This window comes from Coenobita brevimanus, chromosome 34 (assembly GCF_032717465.1).
Source record: "Coenobita brevimanus isolate Jiangsu-jjx chromosome 34, ASM3271746v2, whole genome shotgun sequence".
In the NCBI taxonomy this organism is placed as follows: Eukaryota; Metazoa; Arthropoda; class Malacostraca; order Decapoda; family Coenobitidae; genus Coenobita; species Coenobita brevimanus.
In genome coordinates this window covers 21,404,730-21,413,847 of record NC_136987.1, presented here as the reverse complement: position 1 = coordinate 21,413,847, position 9,118 = coordinate 21,404,730, and positions in this window count along the sequence as shown.

The following is a 9,118-nucleotide window of genomic DNA, read 5'->3' as shown; positions in this document are numbered from 1 at the left end:
TCACAGAGCTTTAAATAAGGTTTTGTTTCAACTGTTAAGTATTTGGGGGGACTAAATTTTGTTCTAGATATTCTGTCCCTTGAAAAATGGGGCATTTATGAGGAACTGGAATATCAGTATGATAAATGACAGAGTATTGTTTCAGCCATGTACTTCAGGATGAAACATCTCTAGTGGATAATGCTCAGGAACTCAAACAATTTCCTACAGATATAATGCTGAGAACGGAAGTTTCAGAACCACAGTCAGCCACCGTCTCTCTCATTTTCTGTGCTCCGGTACTGAAGCACCGACGCTCCTCATTAGCTGTGGCTTGATTCACAGCAGCCTCCTCAGAAGTTCGACCCTTCCATTCAGTACAGTACCTCTCTCTCTGCAGTTCAGGACAAGCATTCTGAACCTTCCAATGTGCAGTTCGACGCTCCCATTCAGTACCTCCTATTCCGTAGTTCCACCCTGTCATTTCCAACTTTTGATTGTGCATTTAGATCTTCCATTTCCGAACCTCCCACTCTGAATTTCTAATCTCACATTTCGAACCTTCCACTTTGCAGATCGACTTTCCCATTCAGGAACCCCTACTTTGCTGACCTATCCTTTCATTCAAAACCTCAGACCCTGAAGTGCCATCTTCCTAAAACAAAACTCCCGCGCTACTGATCGACCCTCTCAGTCTGAACTAATACTCCACTTTTCAGCTCTCCAGTCCCGAACCTCCCACTCAGCAGTTCGACCCTCCTATTCTAAACCTCCCACTCAGCAGTTCGACCCTCCTATTCTAAACCTCCCACTCTGCAGTTCGAACTTTCCATTCCAAACTTCCCGCTCTGCAGTTCGAACCTTGCATTCCAAACCTCTCACTCTGCAGTTCGAAGTTAGCATTCCAAACCTCTCACTCTACAGTTCGAACCTCGCATTCCAAACCTCCCACTCTGCAGTTCGAACCTCGCATTCCAAACCTCCCACTCTGCAGTTCGAACCTCGCATTCCAAACCTCCCACTCTGCAAGTCGAATCTACATTCCAAGCCTCCTGCTCTGCAGCTAAACCTTTCCATTTCTAACTTCCCACTCTGCAGCTCGACCTTGCCATCCCAAACTTTCCACACTACAGTATGTACACCCTACTCAAAACGGCGTGGGAAACATCCGACTGAATCTAACCAGGTATAAAACGGGACGACTCGACCGCGAAATAGATATTCCAGGCTGTTTCTTGGAAGGTTGGGGTAAGACGCTAAAACAGAACTACGTAAGAAAAAGCCTGAAGGAGTAAAACCGGCTAAAGAAGAAGAGAGCTGGAGGAGTCTGTGGAGTTTAAAGCAGAGAGAAATATCAACATCGTCGTCGTCGTTTCTATCTCCATCACCATCACAATCACAACCATCATCATCACCTTAGTCATCATCCTCGACACTGTCATTGTCATTGTTAGTTATGATCGCTGTCGTTATTGGCAACGCCAGTGTCTTCATCACCATCAACTTCCCCCCTCCCCTCATGCTGACAGGATTAGATAAACAGCACATTGAAGTTATCAACAAAAGTATTTGAAAGGTAAATCGTCCAGTGCAGTTTCGTCAAGTTCGTCCATCAGATGACTTATTTAGCTTACGGCAGACCACTCGTGCTGTACCTCTGCTTGTTGTTCCTAGCAACTGAATACATTATAATCTTTGGCTAAAGGGAGACTTCTTATACTGAATAGTCTAGAATATTTTTCCGTTAAAACTTTTAATACAAAGGTGCCTTTTCAATATTATTTTTGTCTCCACCAGATGAACGTAAACGATGGCTGAGGGACATAAATCAAGATGAACTATTTATTACACGGTATGTAGTTTACTGGTCAGCTTGTACTGTAAACGCTTGACGTGGGCGGGAAGTGTTTTGCGAGTACTGAAAACAATTGATCCGTGGGGCCAAGGAACACCAGTTTGTGTCGCTGGGTAGGTTACCCCCCTCCCCCACTCACTGTTTCATACACTGGTCTATATGTGGAAGGCGTTGGATTGTAGGGAGAGAAGTGTAGTGACCCTCTCCCACCAAATGCTTCATACACGGATATAGATGTGGAGGGCGTTGAAGTGAAGGGGGAGAAGTCCAGTCAAGAATGGGAGTTACTGAACCAAGTTACCACAGAAATTATTTTAGAGAAGCATGGATAGATAGATAGATAAATAAACGAAACGATTCGTGAAGGTAGCGCGAAGAGTGATGGCTTGAACTTCTGTAAAAAAAAGAAAATAATAATAATCCGTTCAATACGATAACGTAGTTTCTATTGTATATTTAATATTATTGTTTGCCTGCAAAAATGTGCAGGACTAACTAATCGCCTTTCCATTTCAAAATGTCTGCAATATAATTATCTTTGTTTCCAGACAGTTACTGAGCCCACAATGACCAATTCTAAATACAATTGTCGAAAAATTCATTTTCGCATATTTTCATGTGTCACGATTACCGACAATTTCGCACAGTTGCGTCGCGCGCAATTGCCATTTTTTTCCGACCCCCTGGACTTACCTCGACCTAATGCAAAAAGAATTAGGTCGATATCTGTTAGTCTTCTCCTGGAAGAAACAAAAAAACGCACAGACATTTTCACGTGTCTCTGTTTCCCACAATGCCTTGCTGTTGCGTCGCGCGCTATCGCCAAAATTATTGTTTAGTATTTTCCTGACACTCCTTGGACTTACCCTGACCTAATGCAGAAAGAATTATGTCATTACCTATTACCGTTCTAACGAAAAAAAAAAAAAAAAAACAAGCGGACAGACAGACAGACAGATACTCACCTTGACTTTATTATTTAGATATCCACGCGGCTTTAGGAAGCTTATAACATTCTATTCCACCAGGAGACGAAAAAGGAGGTTAAGTATCGCCTTCATTAACCCTTTCATTACCAGGGTCTGTACTAACCTGAATACAACAACTTGATCGCAGCAAGTATCACCTACAGAAATGTCTTCGTTGTGAAGTAGTTAATCCCTTCAATAAGATGAGGCATTTTTTATTTAATTATTGTTATCCCCAGACGATTTACGCCACTCTAGAGACTTCTCAGTCGAGGGATTAGATACAGCTTTCATTAACCCCTTAACATGTGCTATACTCTCCCAAGCAAAATAAAAATTAGAAAGCACTCAGCAAGTGCATACCTTCGGCAATCCCATTGCAGGGTCCTGATCTAGACCTACACTAAAATTTAATGAATTCTTTCTTGGCACATGGCCCACACTTCCACAAAATTTCATTGAAAATCATTGAGAATTTTTGGAGACATCTTGCGGACAAAAAACACAAAATTCCTGGATCCGGATTACGATCCGGGTCACTACCAAAATCTGAAGGACTCTTCCTTGGGCCATACGCTACTCCTAAAAAATATTTCAGCAAAATCTGTCCATTAATTTTGGAGTAATCCTGCTAACAGACAGACAAACAAACCAACGCCAGCAGAAACATAGCCTTCTTGGCAGAGGTAACAAGAAAAGGATATTGACAAAAGCAAGAGAATTTCCCACAAGGATGTGGAAAGCTTAAATAATACCGTGACACACTGAACACATCCAGCGAGTGCATACATCGTTCACCTCAAGTTAAATCTATGATGTAGTGTGGTGTTTCCCCTGTCCTGCCAGATGAATATTTTTACGGTCTCACTTTCTCAGTAAATTCTACGGCCTTAGTATTCCTTGGCGCACATTTTCAGAGAGTGCATACCTCCGCCAACGTCAATAAAATTTTTAGTCTCTTTAAAGTTTTAGTTGCTTCAAAATCTACTACTCTTTCTTGACCCACTGCCCACCTATCCACTAGATGTTATTGATATCCGATTACAATAAGATTTATTAGATCCAGTACATATACAAAAAAAACAGGCAGAGACCGGTGAATAAATCTCATCCCGTTTCGTTTGCCAGGGTAAAAATATTGATAAAATTTATAATAATTTTAACAAAAACAACAACAATAATAATGATAATAATAATAATAATAATAATAATAATAATAATAATAATAATAGTAATAATAATAATAATAATAACAATAATAATAATAATGATAACAATAATAATAACTACAAAGCACCCAGGCAGCGCATAACTCCGCCAGTCCATTGCAGGATTCGGACCGGGATCTGGATTCGCCCCCAAATTTAATCAATTCTTTCTTGGCACATGGCCCACCCTTCCACAAAATATCATTGAAATTCATTGAGAACATTTGGAGATATCGTGTGGGCAAACAAACTATAAATTCCTGGATCCAGATGATGATACGGATCACCACGAACATCTTATGGATTGTTCCCTTGGCCATACCCCACCCCTTCAAAAAATATAAGCAAAGTCAGCCCATAACTTTGTCAGTAATCCTGCTAACAGACAAACAGATGAAACTACCATAGGCAGAGCGCTTCTCTGATGGATCCCCCCCTCTTCCCCCCCATTTCTCTCCCTCTTCCCACCCCTTCTTCCCCCTTTCTTCCCCTTTCCTCTACCCCTCGCTTCTCCCCTTCTCCCCCTCTTCTCTTCCCCTCCTCGTCCCACCATTTTTCCCATCCCCTCTTCTGTCTCACCTCTTCCCCTTCCCCTCTTCTCCTTCCTCTTCCCATCCCACTTCCCTCCCCTTTTCGCACCCCTTTTTCCCCTCTCTTTCTCCCTTTCCTTGCCCTTCTTCCCACATCTTCTTCTCCCTTCCTCTTCCCCCCCTTTCCCCACGTCTTCTCCTCTTCCTCGCCCCTCTTCTCCCCTTTTTCCCACATCACTTCTCCCCCTTTTCACCCCCACCCTTCCCCTCTTCTCTTCTTCCTCTTCCCTCTTCCCCTTCCCCTCTTCTCCTCTCTTCCCCTTCCCTCTTCCCATAGGCAGAGCGCTTGCCGGATGGATCCAACTGTGTCTGCTTAGTTTTCACCGGCGTGTAGGCAGTCATTTGGCGGAATTTTTTGTGCTTCACTGCGACGCACAGGATGGGATTAAAGATGTTAGGTATAAGATACGTTAGACTGGGGTTAAATTTAGTTACTCCGATGCATTATGGGAAGAAACAACTTAACGTTTGCTGCTGTACCGACCTACTCCTACAGTTTTGTGTACAAACGACTGTGTAGTGAGAATGTTACTTCAGGTTCCGTTAGGCTGTTGGAGTTAGTTAGGGTAGGTTAGCTTACGTTACACTATCGTACAATAAAGGTGGTTACGTAGGTTATTAAGGTTAGATTTGGAGAAGTCTTTAGGGTTGGCTTGGGTCTCATGCTGGCCTGGCTTTTTGGACTAGATTAAGTTAGACTGTTGGTATTAGGTTACTATGTTAAATTATGGTTGAACAAAGTAGATATGATCGTTCCTGGAAAACATAGCTCACAGTGTTAAAAATGGTCAACGTACGCAAACACTTGTCCGTGCAGCGTGAAGCCCTGAGGTTTTAATTTTCCCCGAGACACGCCAACAATGGACCAAATTCCTTCGAATCTCCTTCATGGGTGAACAGCAAGAAATTGGAAAAGTTACCATTGGAGGCGCCAGGGAATTCCAACTAGACCTTTTTTCTGATGGTTAAAGATTTTCTCGCACTTTCAGAGCCTTTTATGAGGAATATCACTTGAATCTGGGTTCTCGCGAAAGAGCCGCGTAAGTTCCTTTGAATGGTAGGCCTGGGAGGATACCTGGGACACCTGTTGTGTTTTATTACACCTGCACTTTTCACCCAAGGGAGGTATACGTTTGGCTTGGTTAGTTTCCCCTTTTGTTTGTGTCTCTTTTAACAATAGCGTGGAACATCTAATAGATGGAATTACATGAGATTTGGAATGATGATTAACGACCATTAGGAAAACAAGAGAGTAGGAGGCGGTAGACAGCCGCTCCCAGGGAAGTACTACCGCCAAGGTAACGGGAGACTCAAGAAATAGCCTGGATTCCATTTTCTCTCCCTTGGTAGCTGACGAGCAGATGGCCACAATATACAAAGGTCATATGAGTTCTCAGATCGAATACTGTTCAACACTGTGGAGTGGATGAGGAGCGGTTGCACTGAGGCAGCTGGACAAAATAAAAAAAAAAGCCATTAGATTAATCAATAATCTTGCCATTACGCAGGATCTTCCTTCATTATCAGTACGTAGAGATGTTGCATCTTTAGCGTTATTTTACCTATATTTTTACCGTAAGTGCTCTGACGAACTGGCTTCAATTCTGCCTCCCCTTCACATTTTCTCCCTAAATCTTCGGGCAGCTGGGAGCGCCCATGAACTCACACCCTCTCCTCCGCAATGCAGAACCTCAGCTTATCAAAATTCATTTATCCCCAGAACTACTACTCTCTGGAATTCACTTCCTGGGAGTTGCTTCCCACAAATTTTTAATCCACTTCAGTTTAAATCCAGTTGTTATAAATATTTTATGAATGGAGGATGCCTTTAGGCACATGGACTTATTATTTTTCCTTTGTGTTTCCTTCCTCCATTCAATACCTATTAAAAAAAAGGGGGGGGGGTGAATATTAGGTCAAAAAGGTCATTCATCAAGAACACAGGGCAAGATCGCCTCAGACAGTTTTGATCCGATTTAGACAAAAATGGGTGTTACAGTTGAGTGTCAGGGAAAAAAAATCAGGTAATTCAGTTTGAGGATGGTTGGTCAGAGGTAATGGTCAGTGGACGCTGTCAAAAGTTCGACACTTTAACCTAAAGAATTCATATTCGATTTGGACGAAAATGTTGGAATTTTTTAAGGTCACTCAGGATGAAGCCATTTGAAGTTTTGAGAAGGTGAAGGTCACAAAGTCAAAGGATAGGCCTTGGACCAATTGCAGGGAGTGGGTGCTGCACTCTCTGATTGTTAACATTGGTACCATGAACCCTCTCATGGTCGGAACAACTTTGGTATCGTATTCTAGTTAACATCAAGCATTTTATTCACCTTAATGAACTATATGGCGCAAAATTCTTGCATTCTACTCCAGCTATCACCAGACTTTTTTTTTTTCAGCCGAGCCTGGTGTGTGTTACGGGAGTCTGAGAGTGTTAATGAGGTAAATGAAATCACATCACACTTGAAAATGACCTCATTAAGAGTAGAAGAAGTATGTGGAAGGCGGGAGAGAGATCAGTACAATACACCTATTGGTGTACGTATGCCCTTAAACACTTCCCTTAATTCTTGCCTATTCCTTCCTACTCTGTTTTCTCCTCCCTCTGCGCTACCTGCACCTGTCTCTCTACACGAGTATTCCAGATTGTTCCTTTGTAATATAATTTGCATATTACACTTATTATCCTCCCCAGCCCGAGTGTATCTATATTTTCTCTTCCTATCGTAGGATTGATTCTAGGCGAGTCACCTAACAGTGAAGGGTTAAGGAAGGTCGTTTTGTAACCCCTCCACTTCAAATAGTCTATCCGAAGCCGAAGGGTTACCGTCTGGAGCACTAAGAATATTATACAAAAGACGTCACCAGCTGAAGGGAATTACTCTGTCCATTTCCTCGCTCCTTTGCTCTGCGTCTCTCCAATCTATACTACTGGTTCTCACGCCACAACTAGGCAATGTTTGCCAACCTTGTAGTCTCTCTAGTCCAGCGTTTCTTAATCTTTTCCGACCTCAGCACCTACCCTATAATAAGGTCTCAGTCCAGCACCCCTATACATCAGGTTCCTGGGACTACAGTTGCTTCACTACTGCAGGATTAAAGTGAAGTACTGTCTAACAGTTTATTTTATTCATCCTCAAAAAAAAATCAAGGATGCCAATTCTAAGCATAACCAATAAGAAAAAAAAACAATAGTGCAGCATTTTCCAGCACCCCCTAAAATTGATTTCAGCACCCCAGGTTAAGAAACGCTGCTCTAGTCGATGATTTTAATTGTTTCTTTTGGTTGTTCCCAGGCATTCTTTCGGCTCAAGAGAGACTTATCAAACTACAGAAGTTGGATATAATTTCCAAAAACCACATCACTACGCGAGATCTTTCTACTTTGTATAGGATTATTATTTGGAAGCTGGAATAAAAACAAAAACTGTCATCAGAGTGAAGGGGTACATTTCTGTATCCATTCCTTCCTCACGTCTCTGCTCTGCGTCACCTTCACACCACCTGATCTGCCATCCACTCCCTGACCCGTAAAATACGTACCCATCCCTCCAAAACCAACAACTTTTATTTACCGAGAAATTATACTGCCTCACATTCATCTCCTTGATTAGATATGGCTTATCCTAAAGTTAACCACCCATACCTTCCCATACCTAAATGAAAGCACTGGAAGCAGGAAGAATAAACGTTGTTGATAATGACTACTGGTTTCAGGAACAAGTATACTAATTACAGCTGGAAACAGCAAAAGTAAAATAATGAGATAATTAAACCTAATACAGTGGAAACAAACGCATTCGGGGGCCGCATGCTAATCGCCCGCCAAAATATGGTGTTGGATAAGGTACCCTACTTACAAGCCAAGTTTGAAGGGGGGGGGAAACTCTACGGGATTTAGTCACTGCGTTTCACAAAAAGCCAGTCCATATTAAAGAATATATGGCGGTCGGCACAGCGTCGCCTTTGATCAAATCCTCATCAAAAGTAATAGGTTTCTGCACATCAACATAGTTGCTATTTCCTGAAGGTTTGCCGAAAATTCGCCTACAACTCTTCAAGATATTTTGGCATCGCACACACACACACACACACACACACACACACACACACACACACACACACACACACACACACACACACACACACACACACACACACACACACACACACACACACACACACAAGCTATATAACTCCGCCTTGCGAAAGGCGGGCAATAATAAGATTTTTTTCTTTCCAACCTTGCATCACTCGTAGATTATTACCGTACTTGTATTAAAAAGCTAATAGAACAACGTTATTTATAAACTTATTTGTATCAGTAATTCAGTATGTCCTTGTTGATACTGTTCTAAGTAAAAGACAAAATATAATAATAATAATAATAATAATAATAATAATAATAATAATACTCTTTGATTAGTGCTGGTGTTGAAATGTGCTGACAACAACTTGGTCTTTCGTAAGTCATAAAGGTTTAGTGCATTTTTTTTTTAAATAACAGAACAGAGAAAG